The sequence below is a fragment of the Notamacropus eugenii genome, chromosome 2, assembly GCF_028372415.1.
Source record: "Notamacropus eugenii isolate mMacEug1 chromosome 2, mMacEug1.pri_v2, whole genome shotgun sequence".
Lineage (NCBI taxonomy): Eukaryota > Metazoa > Chordata > Mammalia > Diprotodontia > Macropodidae > Notamacropus > Notamacropus eugenii.
In genome coordinates this window covers 420,858,244-420,882,515 of record NC_092873.1, presented here as the reverse complement: position 1 = coordinate 420,882,515, position 24,272 = coordinate 420,858,244, and the positions used below count along the sequence as shown (strand labels likewise).

General features: G+C 36.0%; 1 protein-coding gene across 6 annotated transcripts in view; it reads right to left on the bottom strand.

Annotated features, from left to right (window-relative positions):
* Positions 1–24,272, bottom strand: part of ESRRG (estrogen related receptor gamma) — a 686,396-nt gene that overhangs the window by 128,192 nt on the left and 533,932 nt on the right. The window lies entirely within an intron of this gene.

The window sequence follows — 24,272 nt, the reverse complement described above, 5'->3', positions numbered from 1 at the left end:
ATTTTCATCTGATTTTGTCAGTGTTGTGTTGCATTTATCTCTTCAAATGTTCCTGTTTTCTTTTTCTTAAGTCACATAAATTTAAATTTGTCAGCGAAGCAAAAAAAAAAAAAAAAAATTAATAATGATGCAACACATTCTGTGTTCTAAGAGGGCTGAGTCCACTTCAGCCTTAAATGTACCAAAAAAGGGGTTGGGGGGGAGGGTAGAGTGTTGGCTTCTCTCTCAAATTAAAGCTAGAAAGACAAGAGTGGAGATTTGCTTGTCACCAATAGCTTAATAAAGTTGAAAGTGAAAATCTCAGATTCTGCGCAGTTGGTAGTTCCTTACCCAAATGCAGAATGTTTATATGCCAAGGGACTATACAGAAAACCTAAGATGAGACATAACTACCAAAATGCAAATTTGAAGAAAAGTGTTTATGAATACAGTTATATAGAACCTAAGGGAATGGAGAAAATCAGGAGATGATGTGTCATGGTCAAGAGGTCATTGTACAGGACTTGGAATTTGGGTATTACCAAATGGGGACTATGTCGAGGAATGTCTACTGGGTAGTTAAGATGTGTTGGCATAGGTGAAAAATGGAAAATTTGGCCCATTATGATGTTGAGAAATATTTTTAACTCACCTTCGTGTTATCCCCAGCATCAAGTCTCAATGCCAGTAAACAAAAATAAAGTATATTGAATTAAAATGGAAAATCTTGTTTTGAGGGATGGGGGAAAGGCATCAAAAACTAGGAATTTGGGGTCACAATTATCAAGAAAGCCTATGTACCAACTTCAATAGTTACTTTCTCACCCTATACTTTTTTTAACCAATAGAAAAAGAGTTGCATCAGTTAAATCAATAAGAAAGCAAATACAAAAAGCCATTAGTAGTTTTATATTATTTACTTTATATGAGTACCATTTTGTTTTGTCCCATGGAAGGAAGGAAGGAAGGAAGGAAGGAAGGAAGGAAGGAAGGAAGGAAGGAAGGAAGGAAGGAAGGAAGGAAGGAAGGAAGGAAGGAAGGAAGGAAGGCAGGAAGGCAGGAAGGCAGGAAGGCAGGAAGGAAGGAAGGAAGGAAGGAAGACTGGTGGTATGGCTGGTGAGAAACAGTGCAATTTACAGAGCGCACTGAAAGTATTTTCCAGGTTAAGAGTAGAATGGAACTCAGTCCCACAAAATGAAAAGCATACTATTAATTTGGGATATAGTTTCTTTTAGTTTTCTTTCTTTCTTCCTTCCTTTTTCTCTTTCTTTCATCAAGGTTTTTGTTCCCCTTCATATAGCATCATTCTCTACAGTTGTGGTGTCACAGTCAAATAGAATTGGGGCCACTAAACTCTATGTAGATCGCTACTGCCTTAGAAAACCACATATTAATGTTATCTATGTTTTACTGCATTTTTATTTATTGAAAAAAATATTTTCCCAATTACATTTTAATCTGGTTTAAATTCAGGAGTGTTGAGGGCCATACGCGGCCAGGCCTGGTATTTGACACCTGCTCTAAGGAATTGTGTAGTACAACAAATAGGTCTATTTTTATTTTCAAAAACATGACTCATCTCAATGAGTGAAGATAAAAGTAACTGGATTAAATTGAAAAGGCTGCATTTTTTAAGCAAAGGCAAAAAAAACAGACTATGAAATTCTTAGGAAGTTATTTAATTGAAAATACTTAATTTCAGTAATTTTTTTAAAAGTAATACAGCTGCAGGAAATTATCATAAGGCCAATAAACAAAGCTGGTTGTATGCTTTGAAAAAATCATTCTTTACTTAAGTGTTCAAACCATTAATTATCTGGGATTTTTGAAAAATCCTGAAATCTTCAATCTAGGCCAAATACACAAAAATACAAGGTAAATTTCTAAATCTTGAAGACTTTCATTGTCTCCAAAAGTCATTGTCACCACCCTGATTTCCTCATTAAAGCTAAGGAAAAGCTGGGATGGCATTAAAATGAATGCAAACCATTTGCAGCAGTCTTCTGCTCCTACCACCTCCAAATGAAGGCAGGCACATTGCATAATCCAGGCAGCAAGAGCTCCTGACAGGTGGATGATTTATGCTCATAGTCAGAAGAATTGGAGAGCCTGCGGAGGAGACAGCATGAGCAAGGTGGTGGCGAGACAGATGCTCTCAGTGGGCTTGCAGGGGCTGGCAGGCTCCAGCTAGTTCAGGTGCATCCTGAACACTTTAGTACTGAACTCCTCCTGCCTAGATTCCAGCACACGAAGATGCTGTTTACAGTCTCCTATGGAATATATACCATGTCAAACCTAGGCATACTGTATATAGTTATTTGTGCCAGCTAAGGGCACAACTCTCTTCATGACTTCAAGAAAGGCGTTTCGGTACATCATTGTGCTTATGTAATTCACATGTAAACGTGTATAGTTTGGAAATATTTTACAAGATGCGAAAAGGTGGCGTCATCCATTCTGAATTGTGGAGAGTGAACATGATTTCATACAATATGTACAATATTAAAAACTGAAAAGGGGGATTAGTAGAAATAGGCCTTATCAGGGAAAAATATATTCTTGTCAATATTAATTGCCATTCATAGGCAATACATGGTTCCATGTCATCTGACTTTGTTGGTAGGACAATACTCCTATTACTTGACATTATATACAACATTATTTTAAAAGATTTCCCAAGTGACTCCATTTTCTCTAACTTAGTTAAGCACTAAAGCTTAAAGGTCTTTTGTAGAAATTGGAAACCCAGAGTTAGTGACGAAACTGCTCAAAGCAAAATGCTCCTCTAACCAAGAAAGCTAATATATGGCCATATCCAGACAGGAATCCCTAAGAAGTGGCAATGGTTTGCTAACATTCTTTTAAAAATTTCCCTAAGAAGTACTTCTCTTTTAACAGTCAGTCACACACACACACACACACACACACACACACACACACACAAAATGGTCAAGGCTGTAGGCTGTAGTATTGGTTAAAAGGCTGGATGAGGGTAATTATGGATATTGATGACAAATTACTGCTGCACTAGGCTCTTAAAAGACATTTACTGCCCGATCAGCAGTAAATGACCAACAGAAAACACAGACCATATTTTTATACTTTTTAAGCTCTGAATATCAGGGAAAGGGCTAAGATATCCAAATACATAGTCCTCAGGTTACCTAGGCTGAATCTGGGACTTTGCTGACTCTCAACTCCTCTGCACTTTAACAGATAAGGCCAAAGGTGGGACTGCAGATGAGAATTGAAGACACGTATGGGCCTTTAATCAGGTAACAGCATTCAAAGACTTGCAAATTCCCAAGAAGCCACTGCTAGCACTCCTTACACTTTTTTTTCTCCAGAAAACAAAGCAATGAGAGAAAAGTGGATAATTCCAGCAGATCAGTCATAAAAGACCTTGCAAAGTTTAAAATAAAGAAATGAAAACAGTAACAAAATGAAATAAATACTGGGCAACTCAAAATCGACTCGACTTACACTCTACCCTAGAGAATAACTTTCACATTTTTGAAGTCTATAAAAATTGGTTTTCTTTTTTTTTCCCCCTCAAATTTCATTAAACTTAAGGGCTTAAAACAGTTTGAAGTACTGAGTTATCTTAGCAGACTAATTACTTAAAGAATTCCCAAAGTAGTGAGAAAAAAAATCATTGTTTTACACAAGAGGAAAATCTTTTTCCTTCTCTCCTTTCCAAAAAGATATTAGAGGATGGCATTAGTACCAGCCTGGTCTCATCAACTTTCAGTTCTGCTATCATGGTAGGAGAAGAAAAAAGAATTTATAGGTACAAGAATCAAAGAAAAGGAGAAACACATACTAAGTCATATCTACTGTAAAAGCATCATTTTAAAAATTCTCTTTCCTCTCTTCCTTTCTCTTCAGTGTTATTCTCACTACTTTAATTGTTGGTGGCAAGAAATCAACTGCTTAGGGAAATTGTCAGCAGTCCTGATTAAGGCTGTCCACAGAAAGCAGCTGAGAAAATATAAATGAGAAAGACTGTGACGCAATGGATAGAGCCTCAGGAACTGGAGATAGGATGACTGGAGTTCAAATTCAGCCTGAGAGGCTTATTACTACCCTGGGCAAATTACTTAACCTCTATTTGTTTCATTTATAAGATGAGGATAACAATCCATCACAAAATGTAGGGATAAAAATGAGATAACATTTGGAAAGCACTTGAATGTTTTCTATATGGTTAGATCTACTCCTTTATATGGAGTACAACGACCATGGGGTGGAGGAATTGAAACCAAGAGGCATACTAGAGAAATTTATGAATAAATTTGTTCTTTGTTTCCCAGGATAAACCAGATGCTGACTATGAGGAGAAAACTGAAGTCAATAAAAAGTTAGAAATTAACTTTAAATCCAAATTGTATAGATGCAAAGAAAGGTATTTGGTTTTTTTTAAACACAACATAGCTAATGAAAATATTTAAAACTAAAGTCAATTTGTTTTTGTTACTTTGGGCTATAATTATAATAAGGAGCACCTAGTTTTTGTGATCTTAAACTCAACTAAACTATAGCTGTGAGAATTATAGCTGTGATGCCTTAAGCAGGAGGGAGAGGAATTTAAGGGAAAAGATTGCTGACAGCCTTTCGAACTTTCTTGATATGATATCCCTATTCTACACACAGGTGATTCACTATAATTTTGGCAGCTTCTGTTGACCCCATCTGTCACCTTCAGATCTCTTGCAACTGGGCAGTGGCTTGGGGCTGGAATCACACAGAGAATTATGGGTCACCTCTGACCTAAGCAAGTCAGGGAGAGCCAGAAATCTGAGCATGAATCAGGTTAAGACCACAGGCCTACTAAAAGCACATTGCATATTTTGAGCACACATGCACACCAGCCTAAGAAAAAATGGTATAGGATATTTGAAATCAAGCGAGCATTCTATTGGACTGAAGACAGAAATTGGTTTTCCATATTATAAAGAAAGCTTAATTAGGTCCAATAAAAATCAGGAAAAAAATGGCAGCACAAAATTATCATATATAATGAAAGCAATAGGTGTTTAGTGCCATTTTTAAAAATATAGTTACATATTTAAGGATATGAACAGGTAGATTTCAAAAAGAAAAATAACCATAAAAAACCATATGAACAAAGTTCAGAATCACGAACAATAAAAGATATGCAATTAAAACAACTTGTAGTTTTCTACATTATAATAAACAGATTGCCAAGCTGACAAAAATGAAAATGTCAATTCCTGCAGGGAATTTGGGGGGAGGGGTACTATTGGGGGAGTTGTCAAATGGTCCATTCTCAAAAGTCATTTGAAATTATACTTACTAAAACATGTACACTCTTTGAACCGGCTAGATTGTTAAAAGGCATATAAACGAAAGATGTCAAAGTCAGAGGGGGCAAAGTACATATGTGTACAAAAATATTTATAGTAGCACATATCCCAAAATGATCAAAGACAAAAGAAAAGGACCTATATGTACAAGAAAAATTTAGAGCAGGACTTTTTTGTTAAGAAATGGAAAGAAAGTGGGTTCATATCAACTGGAGAATGGCTGAACAAATTATGAATATGCCAGAATGACAGAATGTATTCAGAGGAACCTGGACAAGCTTACATGAACTGTACAGAATGATACAGAGTGAAGCAAGCAAAACTAGGAAAAAACAATTTACACCTTTTCTTAGAATAACTGTGAAGAAAAAAGAACTATGAAAAAATTAAGAACTATGACCAACGTATAACCAAATCACGATTTGAGAAGCCCAACGATTATTCATCCTTTACACATCTTTGCAAAGAGGTGATAGACAAGAAACTTAGAATGCGACATTTTTCAGACCTACTCAATGTATGAATATATTGCTTCCCCTTCAATTACTTATTTTAAAGGAAGACTTTTATTTGAGGAAAGGGGAATTGGTAGCGATGGTGTCAAAATAAAGGGAGGAAAACTATTAATAAATATTTTTATTTACATATTTATAAGAGAAAAGAATTTAAAGTAAGCCATCACAGAACTTTTGCTACCACTGCGTGCTAAATTTAATATTTAAATAACCCACATAATAAAATTAGAGTTTCATGTACAGTTTTGTTTTGTGTTCTCTTTCTGAATTATCTGTTACTAAGTTCATGTTAAAAAATTACAACACATACTATAAATCCTAATTTATAAAGCCAAATTTATTGTGCACAATTGTACAAGTCTACTTATCCCTTCGCTTTGTGATTTATCACAATAGCTACCAGAACTTTATTATGTGAAATAAAATAATATATCTATTAATAACAACTTCATGTGACTATTCCTCACCTTTCTCAAGGCTCAAAGCACATGAAAAGTTCTCATATAAGCAAAGAAGTTTTTTGTTTCTTTTTAAAAGGTGAGTAGGGGGCATTAGACCTTGCTAACGTCACGTTTGAAAACATTTATTTATTAAATTCAAATCTATAATCTTCCTACCCCCAAAGGGAATCTGTAATAATTTACAGTTAAAATCCCAAAAGGCTGAAAAATGGCAAATAAAAATAAAATCCTCCCAAAACAGTTTAAAGTAATTATTTACCAATTTATCAATGACTTGTCTTAATATGATCAGAAGAACCTGGTAGATATACCTTAACTAACCACTACTTCTAATGCCCCATTAGCTGTTTTCCAATGTGCAAATGATTTCGGTCTCAGAGGACTGTTTAGGAGTTCGGCTGACTGCAGCACTGCCTTCTTTCAGGTTTATAGTTAAATCAATGTATTTACTGAAGCTGCTAGTTGGAGCCTGCAACTGCAAGTTGAGAGAGAAAGGACAGGATAAGGAAGCCAAGGGGGAAATGGTTTCTCAAGGTCAAGAACTCCTTGACTTGCCTGTCTCAGGTAGCCCACAAAAGGAAAGTCAGTATTCATGCTCTTTTTTCTTCCCAAACTTAAGAGAAATTGTGATAGGTTTTTCTAAGCTAGGACACTGAAACAAATCTTAAAGGATTTATTATGTTAACAAAAAGTTTTCTTGCATTTTGAATTTAATTTTTCACCTTGTTATTCTTATTAGTAAAGCTCAACTTTTCTAAAATTAGCTTTTCCATATACTAGCTGATGGACTTGGTGGAGAGCAACTTATTATCATGAATTTTGTTTATTTACTTCCTCTAGATTTAAGATTGTTGAATCTAATTATTGAAAAATCACCTTGTAAACTCCAAATGAAACCATCGTCAGGCATCAGATAATGACCTGAAGAATGATGTGAGCAGATGCTATACATAACAGGTAATGCTTGTCTAGACTGAAGAAGGATGCTGTTCCAAAATGTGAGTGGACCAATCAAGTGTTATTCAAACCTATTTGTGGAAAAAGGCAGAAAAGGATCCACATGGAACCTATAAGAGTTGGCTCAGTCGAGAGTAGTATTTGTATGTATCAAGAATTGAACAGTTGCTGCAAAGTTCTTTTACTTTGCAACAGAAGAAAAAGGGGTTCGATGAAAAAGAAGAATGATCCTGCAACTTGCCAATGCTGTTCATAAATACAGCTTTTATCACAGAGAACAATTGAGTCCATGTAACAAGATTAGCATTTCAATGACCAAAATATCTGGTAAGATTTACTATTTAAGCAAGTCAAATATCATTCCAGAATGCTAAGGCAACCACAATTCAACGTATAGAAACACAGACCCCCAAAATGATAAAACTGTGGTTGGCAGACACCTTAGATCCTGTCAGGAAAATGAAGAGATATATTCTAAAAGGAGACAGACATAAAGTGTGGGAATATTTCCTCTGTTTTTGAGAATGCTTTGGCCTTTGAACAACAATTTTACTTTGATGAAATTGAAGTAGTTCACAAAAAACAAACAAACAAACAAACAAAACCCCTGGAATCTCAACAAAAAATCAAGCAATTTTTCAGGTGGAAGCAAAAAAAATAGGAGATACAGTCCAAATAGAGGCAGCTAGGTGACACCATAGTGCACAGAGTGCTAGGCCTGGAGTAAGGAAGACTCATATCCCAGAGTTCAAATCTGGCCTCAGATACTTAGTAGCTGTGTGACCCTGGGCAAGTCACTTAATCCTGTTTGCCATAGTTACTCATATCTAAAATGACCAGGAGAAGAAAATGGCAAAACCATTCCAACCAAGGAAACCCCAAGTGAGATCATAAAAAGTCCAACATAATTGAACAAGAATGCAAATCATCTACCCGGCTGATTAATATCCTTCTATCTGCTCTATAATATGCTGGGGGAAAAAGGTGTCTAGCCTGAAGACCAACATAGCTACGTTAAGGCTCTTCATCAGGGTGACCATAGGGTGATACATTTTCCAACAACAGAAAACGGTCAAAGACCATAAACTAAGTTGTAGTGGCTTTATAATCTTTGATGGAAGAGAGAATATTTACATGCTGATAAAATAATAGCTGATTTAAATATTGAAGGATTTGAATGTGAATTCTGAGAAGAGGATGAGGGGGGCAACCTAAGACACTGGTTATTATTATGCTGGCATGAAGTTACTTAAAGAAAAAAAGCCAACAACATCCAGTGGCCAGATATTCATCAGGATGACTGGAGGTTGCGGAGGATGCAATGGAAGACCTTGGCCTTTTGACATACTCACTTCCAGGGAGGTAATGCCCATTGAGTGAACAGGCCTCTTTAAGAAGTAGTCAGGCAATGGCCCTTTTAATGAGCAAAAGAAAAAAATAAACTAAATCAAACTGGGAGGGAAAGAGAAATTGTTCCTATTGCTAATCACTGTAAGTCAGCCATTAAGTGGAATTTGGGCAGAGATTTCTTCTCTGTGAAAGTATGAGCTTCAGCATGCATTGGTTTAAAGTTTTGGGAAAAGGAAGGATGGAAGGAAGGAAGGAAGGAAGGAAGGAAGGAAGGAAGGAAGGAAGGAAGGAAGGAAGGAAGGAAGGGAGGTGGGGAGGGAGGGAGGAAGGAAGGAAGGACGGAAGGATATCTAGCTAGTAAACCCCAAATGAAGGGCAGAGGGAGACAGAAGGGAGAGGATGAGCCTGGATCCCCACTCAGGCAGATCAATCTACTTATGGGAAGAGAAGTACATGAGATGTAGAAAGTTAGTTGTAGAACCTACAATATGCAACCTTAGGACAGTTACAGTTGTTCCTGAGGTATGAAACATGTTCTGTACACAAGGCCAAGTCCCTCATGGGTCTTTCCAGCAGACACCAAAACCACGTTTCTTCTCAGCGCAGGACAATCTACCATTCACTCAAATCTTTTTTGTTTTTTTCCCTGAGAAGCCAAAAATGATGCCCTCCCCACCAGTGCCATCAGGCTCAGGGATTTGGCTGACACTGGGCACCAGAGGCTTCTGCCAGGTAGTTGGCTTTGGGGAAGCTGGTGACCTACTCTCCACGGTGTAACTTTTGTGCACCTGGAATCCAGCCTGCCTCTCATCGTTGGTCAACCTTGGCCAAGCCAGCTGGCTTGTTCCTCTTCAGACAACTTGCCTTAGGGAAGCTAGGTAGTGGCTTCCCAACCTACCAAGCTAGAGACAGGAGACACGACTATAATACAATCTCTAAAGATAGGACTCATATTTATCTTACTTGAGCTTCAGGGGTAAACAGGCTTGTGTGATATTTGATGTCCTATAAATGCAATGGAATCCCCTTTAGCTAAAACCAGACATTCATCTAAATAACAGAATTGGCAGAGAATAAGTGAGGTGTGGGGGTTGGGGAGGAGGGGGCCGAGGTTAGATGGAAGGAATATAAAACTGATGAAGCACTTTACAAAATGGCCCTTATTCAAATGTAGAGCAGGACCCCTTTATATGAAATTCAAGCACTTTGCAACAAATAGTAGTGCCATGTTGATATATGTGTGCATGGGTGGCCAGAAACAGGGACAAAAGGCTGCTATTTGTCTGGGGGCTCATGGGAAAAAACGCTGTATCAAACACAGTCCCACATCTTTCAGGCCTGTCCCCATCTCCCTTGATCACTTACAAAGCTGTCACTGCACTTCCTGTGCACAAGCAAATGTGGAACCAGCTTTCTCAGTGCCTTAGCAGCAACTACCCTCTGTCCCCATCCCCTGGGGGGCTAAATATATAGAGGAAAGAAACAGAGAAATAAAAAAAAAAGTAATAATTTGTAGGAAATCGTAAATACAGTGATATAGAGTAAATATTCCTTCAAAATAAAAAAAAATGAGGAATTAAACTTCAAATGGCATTCCAATTAAATATGAAGGACTTTTAAAATACACAAATGTTATGGTTTAAAAATAGTTTTTTAAAAAAACATAAATAAAACAATTTAGTTCAAATGCCTTTTATTGCTATGTTAGATTACCTTGGAAATTTTAGTCTTAGAATTACATTAAAAACAAAAATTAATGGAATGTCAAGGAAGCCACTGAAAAGGGAAACTTTGAAAGACTATTCCATATTCCAAGACCCAATATTACCTACATATGTAACTATTTTATCTCCTGTTTTCCCATGACAGAAATGAAGGTGATGATAACCTGTGACACTTAGCAATGAAATAAGCAACTGAGTTGCTCAAAATAGAGATTAATGTCCCCATCTGAAAAAAGACAACTGGAATAGGGGATTAAGTTTATTTGCTACAATTCTTCTTAGATGGAATGAAGTACTTCTTGGAGGAAAGGAAAACGTACTTTGAGGGGAAAATAATGGTAGCCAAGAAGTCTAAGAAAATCCAAACCTTGAGAGCAGAGTTCACAAAGAAAACCCAGATAAGGAAGGGAAGAATCAGTGAACTATTAGGGCTAAGTAACGCTTGTGGCTAATTTTAAAGAGGAGTAATGAAGCACCAAAGGTTTGACCAAGGTAGAAGTAACTTGCTGTTGGTCAGAGGAAAAAGAGATGAGGCCTAGAAACTGAAAAACCCTACTGATTAAGAAGACTCTGTAGAGACAGTTCAGGTAAAGATGAAAGAGGTGGTCTTAATAACTGAAGTCTAAATGTAAAAAAAAAAAAAAAAAATTATCCTTAACAAAAATACTTCCACTGAAGAAGCTAGAACTGCCTAAAATGACATGTAGGAAATAGGAAATTGCAGACAGAAAATGAAATGCAGATACATACAAACTGGTTGTATGGTCTTAGTAAAATAAGGTCAAGAATAGTAATGCCTAGAGTGGGCACCGGTTTGCATTGAGGATGAATAAACAACAACAAAAGCTCTTTTTCTGATCCTAATTGTAGATAAGAAGAAGATTAAAAAAGGTATTTGGGGTTTACTTAACAAGGAAAACAGATGGCAGAGAAAAAACAAAAAACTTCATATTCCATTTAGTTTTCTTCACAAAGAAAGATGACCATCATATTATAACATAGAATAAAAATGGCAAATGTTCATAAATTCTGTCCCAGGTATATTAGGTTGGAGATGTCTATGGGATGTCTATGGTGATGTAGGACTGAAATAGGAAGATGGATGGACGGATGGATGGATGGATGGATGGATGGATAGATGGATAGATGGATGGAAGGATATTGTATTTAAAACATGTTGGGAAAGCAGAAATAGCAAGATTTGGCAAAAAATAGAATCTGAGGGCAGAGGGAGTGAGTATGTATACAGTATGCACAGATATGTATATGTATGAGTATGTATGTGAATATATATATATTTGTGTATGCATGTATGCCATTTTCATAGACAACTTTTTAAAACACTAGAACAGATGAGATTATAGGAGAGGGTTTAAAAGAGTTTCTTAGCCTGGAGAAAAATTTCTGGGGACCCATAAACTTGGGATGGGAAAAAATACACCCTTATTTCAATATAATTGGTTTGCTTTGTAACCCCTTGTATTTTATTTTATGCTTTTTAACATTTTATTCTGAGGAGTACATAGACCTCATCAAATTGCCAAAGGGGCTCATCACATACCACCAAAAAAAAAAAAAAAAGATTAAGAGCCTCTAGTGGAAACAGAGAGGAGGGACAGAGGAGAAAGTCCTCAGAAACACTGAGATAAAAAGGGCCAGATATGGATTATAATCTATCAAAAGGGACTATGGAGGAAAGTCAATACCACAAGAACTAAGACAGAGTGGTGGCCTGAAAAACAAGGGATAACCAGAGGACCCAGGAGGAGGCAGAAGGCAACTAGTCAAATGTAGCACAACAGGTCAAGGAGGATAAGGACTGAGAAGACAATCAGATTTGCCATTTGAGATTGCTGGTAACCTAGGGGGTAGCAGTTTCATTTGAATGATGAGGTCAGGAGATAGGATTCAAGGGGTTGAGAAGTGAAAGGAAAAGTAATAGTTCCCCTAACAGGTATTCCCCATGGCTCTCCATGCTATTTCACTTGCTCCTTCCCCAAACCCTATATGTCAGGTTGCATACTACAATGATCTGTTCTTGAAAGTTAAGGAAAATGAAGTTGAGAAGGCTTAAGCAAATGAGAATTTTCAATGGATTTAGAATCAGAAAAGTTCCACTTCTGTTGCTAACTTACTAAGCGACTTTACTGGCTCTCCATTCATATCATGCCCCCAACCTATGGATGTACATCAAAGCTCATTCTGTCCCTACCCTTTTTTTCCTCTCTCTCTACATTCTCTTAATTGATAGAATCATCTTCCACAGATTTAATCATGTGCTTTATGAAGAGAACGCTTAGATATTCAACTTCAGGCCCAGGCTAGCCCAGAAACTTTAATCCTACAACATCTATTGGAAATTTCAAAGTGGACAACCCAAGAGACATCTTAAACTTCAAAACACAACTTAACATTTTTCCATCAAATCCCACCTCTCTACCACACGTCCCTTTTTCTGGGGCAAGTACAAGCATTTTTCTAATCTATCCTCTATCTCATCTCAGCTCCAGGTTTCTGAGCTTGGCACTGTACAGGACACTTCACTCTCCTCTGCCCTCAGATTCTATCTGTTGCCAAATCTTGCCATTTCTGCCTCCTCAACATGTCTTAAATACAACCTTTTATACTAACATACCTATCACTTTAGCTCAGGCTTTCATCACCTTCGACCTAGATTATTGTGACATCTTCCTAAGTGGTCTCCTTCCCTCAACTCTCTGCCCAATCTCTACCCTCCACAGAAACCAGGCTAACTTATTTACCCTAAATGCAGACGTGACCACATCACTACCCTACTCAATAAACTCTAAGGGCTCCTTTCTTCTTCTTGGATCATGCATAAACTCCTGTTTAGCTTTGAAAGCCTTTCACGATCTATTTTTCAGCCTTTATACATTATTCCCTTTTCCACACTAAAGAATCCAGACAAACTGGCCTTCTGTTATTCACACATCTCTATCCCTTTCTCTTATGGCTGTCTCATCTGTCCCGATGCCTCACACCTACCTCAAAAAACCCCTGCTTTTTCTCAGGCACTGCCTTCTACACAAAGGTTTCCTCATCCCCTCAAAGGGAGCACTTTTCTATTCTAATTAATGTACATTTGTATTTTTGATATTTATTTTGGATGAATGAATGGATGGAGATAGAGAGAGAGAGAGAGAGAGAGAGAGAGAGAGAGAGAGAGGAAGACGTATAACTATATAGATGGGGGCACCTAGGTTTAATGGATAGAGCACCAGGCCTGGAGTTAGTAGGACCAGAGTTCAAATCCAGCTTAAGACAATGACTAGCTATGTTATTTGTATGCCTCAGTTTCCTCATATGTAAAATGGGGTAACAGCATCAATCTTCCAGGCTTATTGTGATGATTTATAATATAATAATTACAAAGTAGTTAGCACAATACCCGCACATAGTAAGGGCTATAAAAATGTTAGCTATTACTGCTATTATTAGATAGATAAGTAGGTATAGATGGGTGCATGCTATCCCTTTCTCGAACATAAGCTTCTTGAGAATACAAATTTTCATTCTTTATATTTGTTTACCCAAGGCCAGTCTGAGACTTATTAAGTATGTAATAAATGTTTTTTGACTGACTGAGGTAGAGTATGAATGATGCCAAAGAGTTAAACTGGTGGATATGATGACTGAGTGACAGTAAGCGACCTCTGGAAAATTCTGGGAAAAGGCAGAGGCACCCTCAAGTAACAGCTGAGCTATCCTAGGCTCAGTTTACCCACAAAGTTTAATGATCTTTGTTTGAATTTCATGGCCAGGTCCAGATCATGTTCAGAGATGTTAGTCATTTCAGTTTCCTCAAATTGAATGAGCTGACTGTTGTCATTCTACCAACAGAAATTTGGAGTGTCAAGTGAATGCGACAGCTTCAGCCCATAAAGAACAAAATAGCACTGAAGGAGACAGCCTAAGAAATCCCCAGCAAATTTACATACCCTTTAAAAAGTGGACCTTGCAAAACTTCCTGGGGCAGACAGGTGCTAGAAGGCATTGCTTATTAAAAAACAAGAAACATATGAGCTGGGAAAGAGAAAAACACACAAATCGATGTTTATGAACCAATAGACTATTACCATTGCTGTAAAACACAAAGAATACAGGGAATCATGAGAAGTTTTTTATGTACCAATGCATAATGAAGCAAGCAAAGACAGGAAAATAATATACTTAATACTATAATAAAGCTAACTGAAATAACAAAAGAATGAAACTGAATATTGTGTAATTATAATGACCAAGCTTGACCCCCCAGAAGAGGGAATACACCTTGTTTTGTCTTTTTTGTAGAGGCTGTAGATTAGAGTTGTAGAACAAGAGATACACTATCAAACTCAGTTTATGTATTGATTAGCTTTTCTTAACTGCTTTTCATTTTTTCTCATCTGTTAAAATTTTGGTGATAAGAAATGGTTGACTGGGTATGGTAAGGAGGGATATATCTGAAAGTGAAAGTTATTTTAAAAATCAATCATTTTTTTAAATAAGAAAAACTATTTTCATCATCTAGGGATGCCCTCTTCCCTATCACAGATATAGTTTCATTTTCTGTAGCTTGAGAACAGTAGCCTACATAAATTGCTACCCAATAATGCAGGACTTGTACTGAAAATCAAAATTTTTATGATACATTAAAATGTCCACCCTCACAGATAGCATAATGTAAAGAAGAGCCTTTAATAGAAGATGCTCTGTGTTATCACTTGATTGTACAACATGGGAGCTTTGTTTAATACTCTGCATTAATGAAGGAGCTCCTTAAGGCTAACATTACAATAGAGAGCACAAGAAATACCACTGAGGTCAATGCAGCTCTATTAACTGTCATCCGGCACAGAAATATTTTCCTTGAATACCATTAAAGCATTTCCCCTTCTCTTTGTTCTGCTTTTTGAAAACAGTAGGAACCCAAATGTCCCTCACAATAATTTTTGTTTTTTACTTAGCAGCCTAATAATATCAGACTTGAAAAAGAAATTCACCTTGGCAATGCTTTACTCACAGATTTGTTTAAAATATTTAGTGAAGGAGAATTCTACTAAGTGGACTCTCTTTTTTTCCTTCAAAATGCAAGTGATCAGAAATCTGTTGATTAGAAAATGAATGCCCAAAGTGCCTCAAAGGTAGTTTAAAAAAAACATTTTCTTTTATCACCTGCCAAATCCCCCTTTTAGCTACATTATTAAAAAAGTACAGGAAGAGAAAGGAGTCATCAACACAAGGATAGATAGAGGAAAAAGGGAGATTATCTCCAGACTGTCTGGGCAAATTCAGAGGACTCCCAGGGCTTTCATCACCATCTATTCTACAAGCCTTAAAGGAAAAAAAAAATTATTCAAGGAAAGGTATCCTTTAGACACAGAATACTGTTACTTGGCCACAGATGCCTAGGTAAACTATTGGGAGAATTATGTGAGAATGAAAAAACAAGAATATCATTCCTCCTAAAAGTCTGAGAGGGGAAAAGGATATGATACAGTATATTAGTTGAATAAATCAGGTATGTGTACTAGTAAGTAAATTATCTGTCTCTAACCCTGGAATGGATCTGGAGGGATAAGGCACCTGGTGTGCAGGCCCAATATAAACAGGTTACCATACTGACTGGGAATACCACGTGTCTATGGAATACCCAATTAAATAATACGATCTTGCCTGCCATCTTTATCTAGTTTAAGTCTTCTCTTCTGAGTCCTCTTTCCAACCCACCTATGCTCTGTCATGGAGTAGCAACCTAGTCCCAGTATCATTAATTGGGAAGACAGGATTGAAGACACATGATTGTTGAAAAGACTCTTCCTCTCCTGTAGCAAGCTTCTTCAGCTTTATACTTCACAACCTGCCCACTTGTGATAATACCATTCTACGATTTCTCAAGAGCATCTGCTATAGCTTTTCAATACTGCCCTTCATGCCACTTTTCTCAGAATATGCTATTTTATCCTCATAACTACTCTGACAGGTGCTATTATTATTACTATTCCTGTTTTATAAATGAGGAAATTGGAAGATAAAGGTTATGTGATTCTCCCATTTATACAGTGAGTAAGTACATGAGGGTAAGTGAAGTGAGGTCCTCCTGATCTAGACCCATGCTCTATCCACTAATGGCTAGAGATGTTTTATTTTATGAACATCTGATCATAGATTTAAACCCAGAAGGGACTTTTTGAGGTTATCCAGTCCAGTCCTCATATTTTGCAAGTGTAGAAACAGAGGCCAAGAGATTACAGACTACTTCCCCATTGGCTACAAAGTGGTCCAGTCAGGTCTCCCTTCTCCAAGGCCACTACTCTACTTCTTACAGTCAGTCAACAAGCATTTATTAATGGTTTACTATGTGGTAGACACTATGCTAGCTAAGCACTGGGGATGTGAAGAAAGGCAAACATATAGGTCCTGCCCTAAACACCTCATGTCCTATTAGATATTTTGTATCTCCCTGCCACCATCTTTAATCAAATATTTCCCATCCCTGTGCCTATAAGTCATCCTATCCTACTCCTACTTAGGTAAGCTACCATCATCCCCAGAAAGGAATTGAGGAAGACCCAGATCTTGCTGCCTGAGAATTAGGTGGATATAGAGAAACAGGAGCCTCTCATTGTATAGAGGTACAGCAGGTACTTCTTGGCATCCTACATTGGATCTCAGAATGGACTTTCTCATTTCCCTTGTAATGAATGACAGATAGTGAAGCATTAGCAATATATGGACTGGATAGATTCTTGTCAAATAGCACATGAACCAGACCCTAATTTCTATAGGAAAATGTGCTACAGATTCCAAATAAACAATTTGCAAGACAAGCCTTGGCAGAAATTCATTTATAAATCAGGGCTGCACTATACATATAAAAATAAGCATTATGATTGGTGTGGCAATAATAAAATTTGTTAAATGAGAGTGCTTGTCACTTTTCAATGGTATTCTGAAATAAATGAACTTGGATATGTGAGGAATTTAGGTGGGAATTAAAGAAGATGAATTTTAATTAAGATTTTTTAGAGTAGAAATAAAATTTTTAGTTTATTTAAGTTGAAAAGTATTTATTTTCATTGATTAGATGCAAAATCAAATTTTATCAATAACAATAAATAGCTATGAAGTTGTTGTTATGTCCATGGGTTTGTTTTCTTTTGTCACTCAAGTAACATGATTAAAAACAAAATACACCTGTTTCTATCACTTTACTACTGCAAAGAGAAAAAGACTTTCCTAAAAGGATCAAATGCTGAGAATCATGGAATAAATGGTTATTGATTCACTACAAGAATGCTAGATAGAGAATCAGAACATCTTTAGATCTTAGAGATCACCCAGGTCAACAATTTGATAGTTGAGGAAAGCAAGGTCCAGGAATTTAAGTGATTACCATGAAGACACAAAATTAGTGGCACATCAAAATAGAATAGAGTTCTTCTGATTACCAATTATGAATTCTTCCTATTATTCAAAGCAATACATGTAACATGATTTGCTGGACCAATGTGGAGTCAGTACAACTAGGTTCCTATCTAGGCCCTGACTACTAATATCTTTGAGACTTTAAGCAACTTGAACTGCATCTCTGTGCTTCATATTATTCACTTTTTAAATGAACTGCTTATATTTTCTGAGGATATTATTTTAAAAATCAGAACCAAATTTTATTGATCTAAGGAGTTCCCATCAAGAAATATCCCCCCCATCAATTCTGACTAGTACCTTCTAAGAAACTCCATGGTCCCTCAGTTACCTCTGGTAGTAAGAGATTAAGTGATTTACATAGGTTCATGAATGTGTTAGGACAGGACCTGAACCCAAATCTTCATATGAAGCAGAATTCAGATGAATGGGGAAGAGAATTCATATGCTGATGTGAAAAATTCATATTAGATGGAACATGTCAGGATATGTGGCTGAGGTGTAGGGGAAAGGGTTCCCAAACATTTTTTTAAAGGAAATCTCTGAGAGGCAGAAATTTAGTCATTACTTTTACTCATTTACTCAAATCATGACCATCTATTACTAGCATCTTTGCGGTATGAGGATAGGTTTTTTTAAAGTGACCAAACAATCACTGACCTAACCCTCACAAAGTTTGACTACCTAGCAAGGAAGTGCCAACACACACATAAATATGCATAATACATAATAAATATATAATAATGAAAACACTGCTCCAATAAAGTAGGAGCACGGGACAATTTGGAACAAAGGTCATTTCAAGGACACAATGACCTCTACTAATACAACTTCACAAAACTGCAGAACAGGAAGAGACCTTAAGGAATGCTTGGCAAACCTTAAAAAGTACCACATAAATGTGAGCTGCTGTTATTATTAAAATTATCAATTGTAACCATTACTTATAGAGGAAAACCTTCTGCAACATGCTCCCCAAATGATCACCCATTCAGGTTTTATAGCTGGTTTAATCTTAGAATCTATGACAGGGGGGAAAAAAATGTGACATTACCTCTTTTTCATTTTACAGATTAAAAAAACAAAAAGACTGGGGACCAGAAAGGTTAAATATCTTGCTCAAGATACAAGGTTAAGTAGTGTTGGGCCCAAAATTAGACCGATGGTTAATGGCTCCCAGTCTTTCCAAAAAGCACAACACTAATTTCTTTATTTTACTTTCTCAACTTAAAAAAAAAAAAACAACAAATGGAGTATTTCATATTTCTTCTTTTCTCCCCACCATCAGATTTTATAAAATTACCTTTGATATATATGTGGTTGTGGCAAGACTTGGTGCCTGTATTTTTAAATATATTTTTCTGATGGATGATAATCACATCACAATCATTCGTCTGCCTCAGTTCATTAAAAAGTTCCAAGAGACAGATGAGATAGATGACAGATAAAGATAGATACAGATAGATATGTACATATATACATACATACATACAGAAAATGACAGCAATCTCATATAAATATTTTCTTGAAATGATCTACATTTTTGACTTCTTAAGAGGAAGATTCTCCTTCCCTGCTGCCAGAAAAACTACAGGACACTTGTGTGACTCTGGAAGAATCACATGAGTGTCTAAAACTCTAAGGATATGGGTTTAACAAACATTAAAAGTAAGATTCCATATAACATTGACATAGACTGAAACAATTTTCTGAAGGATTTAGGTCAGTCTGGCAAATCATTCTATTTTGGGTTTGGGTGGGGCGCCTGAGAATGTATAGCATAAAATTAGTATTTCAGACTTACAAACTCATAATGAACTTGCTCTACTCTCACTTTCTCTTGGGAAGACAGACCTAAGCTAAAAATACAACTCTGGTACATGGCAGCTGATTCTGTTGCTCCACCTGCAGGAGTCAAAGAAAAGGTTCAGCTGCCAAAGATCAGGCCCATTAATGATAAAGTAAACCATTTACTCAAGAAACTTTCAAAATCTTTTTTATGAGAAAATAAAAATTAATTATTGTAATACAATCTCTCTCATTGCTCTTGACACAGAAAGAAAATACTGATGGCACCCTTTACATATACTTTTAAATAAATGAAAATATATTCAGAACAGGTAAATTGGTTATTTTGGATTAAAATTTGGATTTTTCTTCAAATGAACAATGCCTGGAAAATATAAAACAGGAATGGTGACATCAGATGTCTTATAATAAATGGGCCTTTGATGACATATAGAATGGTATCGTCATTTGTAAAGCTCGTCAGTATAAAGTTAAGACACAGAGTGAGACAAAAAGAAGGGAAAAAATCTTAACATTCAATGTTCTCCAACGTTATTCCTCCTGAAGAGCAATGTTTGGGTAACTTTCATTCCTAGATGCTTCTATTCTGTCTTTAGCACTATCTGCTAAAAATTTCCTTTAACTTTAAAAAGGTGTAACAAAAAATGTCCTGAAATACTCTGAGGACTCGTAAGAAGAAGAATATGTTTTACTAATGAAAAACTGTCACAAAAATCACAATTGTATATTCAGTCACACAGATCCTTCCCTCCCAATACATGCATCCATACATACCATTTGAACATGATCTATAAAATCCAGAGAAAAAAAATAAGCAGAGCTATTTTGTTATTTTGAAATAGTGAGACAGAAAATTTTACTTTTTCTTTTATAAGAAGAGATTTAACTAGAATTTTATGACATATAGCCAAAAAGTATAGTCAAGGAAGACAAAGCATCACATCTCCTATACCTACAGATCTTTTTCAAGCCTTCTAGTTCATTACTTCTTAAAGTCAATTTCGTAAGGAAAGAAATTGACAATAATAGGAAGAAAAGAAAGATTGTTTCACAAAGAAACAAAAAATAAGCAAAAATCTCAAGAGACCAAAACAGGGTATTTTTATTAACACTCAGGTTAAATTTAACACGCTGAAAAAGCTACATAAGAAAAGTTCAAGTTTTCATATATAACTCTTTTTTTTGTGTTTTTTTTGTTGAAATGTCAGTTGATATTTGATAAGTTCAAAATAAAAAAGGAAACTTCTAAAATTAAAAACTTTTTTTACTTTTGGCATAATTTCACCTAAAGATTATAAGCAGAGTTGAATGAAAGTTATGAAAGAAAATGTTACTATAATGGTATTGAAATGTGATTGTATTTCAGGGTCTAGAACTGATTTTGTTTATTGGTAAAAATAGACTTTGTCTGTCATCATATAGGCCTACTCTTCCGTCAGCCTCCATGGACTACCATGGTCAACGTGGGGGTTGTGGCAGCAAATTTTATTATATACTGGTAATTGAATTGAACAGGTTTACATTTGAATAGATTTACTGCATCATGATCTCTGACATACTGCATGGGAATGAAATCTGCCTCCATCCATAAAGTTATATTTAAGACAAAATCACTCTCTCTAGACACTAAAGGCAAGTTTAGTATAAGGAGATGATCAAATGTAATGCAGTATATAATATAATATTTCTCTGACTTTTTTCATATAAAAACAAAGGAATACAAAGTATTTTCCATATAATCAATCCTACCCTAGGATGGCTATTTTACTATTTAAATGGAGGCAAGATTTAAAGGATATAAATTACTTCATTATAACGGAAGGGTCAATTAATTCCCTTTTTAAAAAGCAAAGCTACTCAAGGTTTGATAAAAAAAATTGAGGTATGAATTAAACACTTTTATTTGCTTTAAGCAAAACTGGTCATAATTTCAATCACTCTTTATCAAGCTTTCAAAAGTTTACAAACAACGCTACAACATAGCAAAGGGGGAAGGACTGTTTTAAGGGGAGAAATAATTTTCTATTATTTATTATTTCTTTAGTATGAGAAAAGGAAAAAAGATACTTGGAGAAAGCAAATGTATAATTAAATCAGTTGGTATTTCACACACAAACACACACAGACCTCAGAATATAATAGGAAGTAGAATTAGTCTTTAAAATGTTCTCCTTAGTGCTGAAAATAACACAAATTAATAACAACTTTTCAGTTTAATGAATTTAAAAGTTGCCTGTTTAAGTAAACAGGCATATTTGAGAAAATAAGCTTCCAAGAGTTGGTTAGAAATTATTCACTAGCTTATTAGTTATAATATCCTCTTTTCCAATTAAAAAAAAATCTGAAAAATTATCACCAAAACTCCTCTAAAAATCCAATATCTAATCTCCTAAAATGAAGAGAAGCTTATCCCTAGTTCCTTCATAAGGAAAAACCATACTAAAAGAAATAGAGAAGGAAGCACATTTTGTGCAACACATGGTTTGATGACTTAGGAGGTTTCATTTTCCAGAACTGACAATGCAAAAGCTTCCTGTGGAATAACACCAAACAAATGAACAAAAAGCTTACTTGTAAGAAATGGTGCTATGTTGGCACTCTCATGACTCAAAGAGAGAATGTCCTACCTCAAGGGGAGCCATGGTGGATTAAGTTTGATACTGAAGAGCTAGGCTTCCATAAACATAACATTCTAGCATTAAAAATGACTTTTTACCAGGAAGGATTTCAATTTGACAAAAGCCAGCACCCTAAAATATTAAGCTTAGCTAACAAGATAAACTGACTGTCTTTTCCTATTAATAGAAAGAACTCTTCTGTTTATGGGTATTAACATTATGTTTGTTATAAGAGTGTGGCGAGATTGGAGAAGCTGAACAGGATCTTTGGCTTGTTTGGCGAATGGTTTGGCAGAAAGTGGCAAGAGGATTCATAGTTATTATTGAAAAGAGAATGAAAATGAAAAGGTACATTTTGTTCCTACACAATAGTTTCATGAACTTAATTTGACAAAGTGAGGGACACTAAAAAATAAAGGCTTGTTTACTTGAACAACCAGGCAGAACTTGAACCCTGGTTTCTTCTGTGAAAGTTACTTATGCTAAGAAATTTTTTTACTCACCTGATATTAGAAAATTCCTTTTATGATACAAAACAGCACTGTCTGCAACTAATAGAGTTAGATGGTTGGTTGCCTGTTACATTGGGGAGTTAAGTGATTTGCCCAGGATCGCACAATCAGAATGGTGCAGTGAATGGACTAGAACCCAGGTTGGCCAGAAGACAGGGCCTATTCTCTACTGGCTATGTGACCCTGACTCATAGTCGTAGACTAAATGTTAGAATTAAAACCAGAACCTATTAGATTTTTGGTTTTGTAAGATCACAGAGGCTGCTGGTCATAATGGAAGGGTCACCCCAAACCTCTAGCATGTATTAGTTTTATGGCCATGCACTAGTCATTTAACCACTCAGAAGCCATGGCAACTTTCAAACTAGACAAATGAGCAAGTCAAGTGCTGGGCTGCATCAGAAAAAAAAAGATTCCTCCTTGGGTGTCCCTTAATTTAATGAAATCCCATATCAGGTCAGATATACCTCCTCACTCCTTCCTCCTCCCAAAACAATCACATAATCAAAGTTCTACGTTCTCCCTTGATGATAAGATGAAGATTAAATGCTTTGTTTTTTAATTGGGATTTAGAAGAGAAGGAAAAATGTTAGCTGGTAAATGAGACAACTCTAGGGGTATCAAAGTCAGTGAAACCCCAGGGCAGATCCAAGGAAGAAAGTTTATTCCTAGCAGGTAAAACAAGGCAATACCCCTCTAAGTATGAAATGTGCCTAATTTTTCTATTTCTATTGCTAGGGTTTCATCCCTGCTCTTTCTGAAACTGGCAAACCTATTTATTTCAACTTTTCTCCAGGATCTAAATATACTGAGGTGATTTTATTTTTTATTTAGAATGTGCTGATGACAACAGTACAATCAAAATGTAATGTATAAAATACATATAAAACAGCACCCACACATAGATGATAATCAAGTTACATGAGGACCTCAAAATGCCAGGAAGAATTTCTCTATTACCTCAAATGAGACAGCTTCATTTTTTTTTAAAAAAAAAAAGATTCTTTCTTTGATTTATCACAGATCAAAGACCTTGTGTCTCTGAAAAAGTTATAAGGGAAAATTTGAGAGCATGAGAGAAGAATAAAGATGAGGATTTTTCCAGATCATTTAACTTTTTCTCAAGCTCCTTTTAATCAGAAATCAATTCAAAGAATGTTGGGGGGGAGAGGAGAGGAGGGAGAGTTGGCCAACAGAAATGAGGAAAGCCAAGATCAAAATATGCATTTTCATGCAAATCAACATAAAGTAATAAACAGAGAAAAGGCTTGATGTCACTGGCACAAAAATAGCTCCTTTTCTAAATTTAACCTTTTGTTTGCTGGAAATTATAAACTGAAGAAGATCAGAATCGATAAAGCATACCTGGTGGTATTCTGCCATCTTCCTTGGGAGGTAAAATACGTTAGCTGCATAATTCCTGAAGATTCAAGAGTAAAGGAGCAGGTTTTATTTACTTCCCCCTCCTAACACATTTATACTTACCACTGTGTGGTTTCTTCAGGTTTTCATGAAAACTGTGATGTTGTTAACCACGCCACACATACCCTTTTGAGTCAAAATGTAGAGCTGTGGAATGAGAAGAGTCTTAC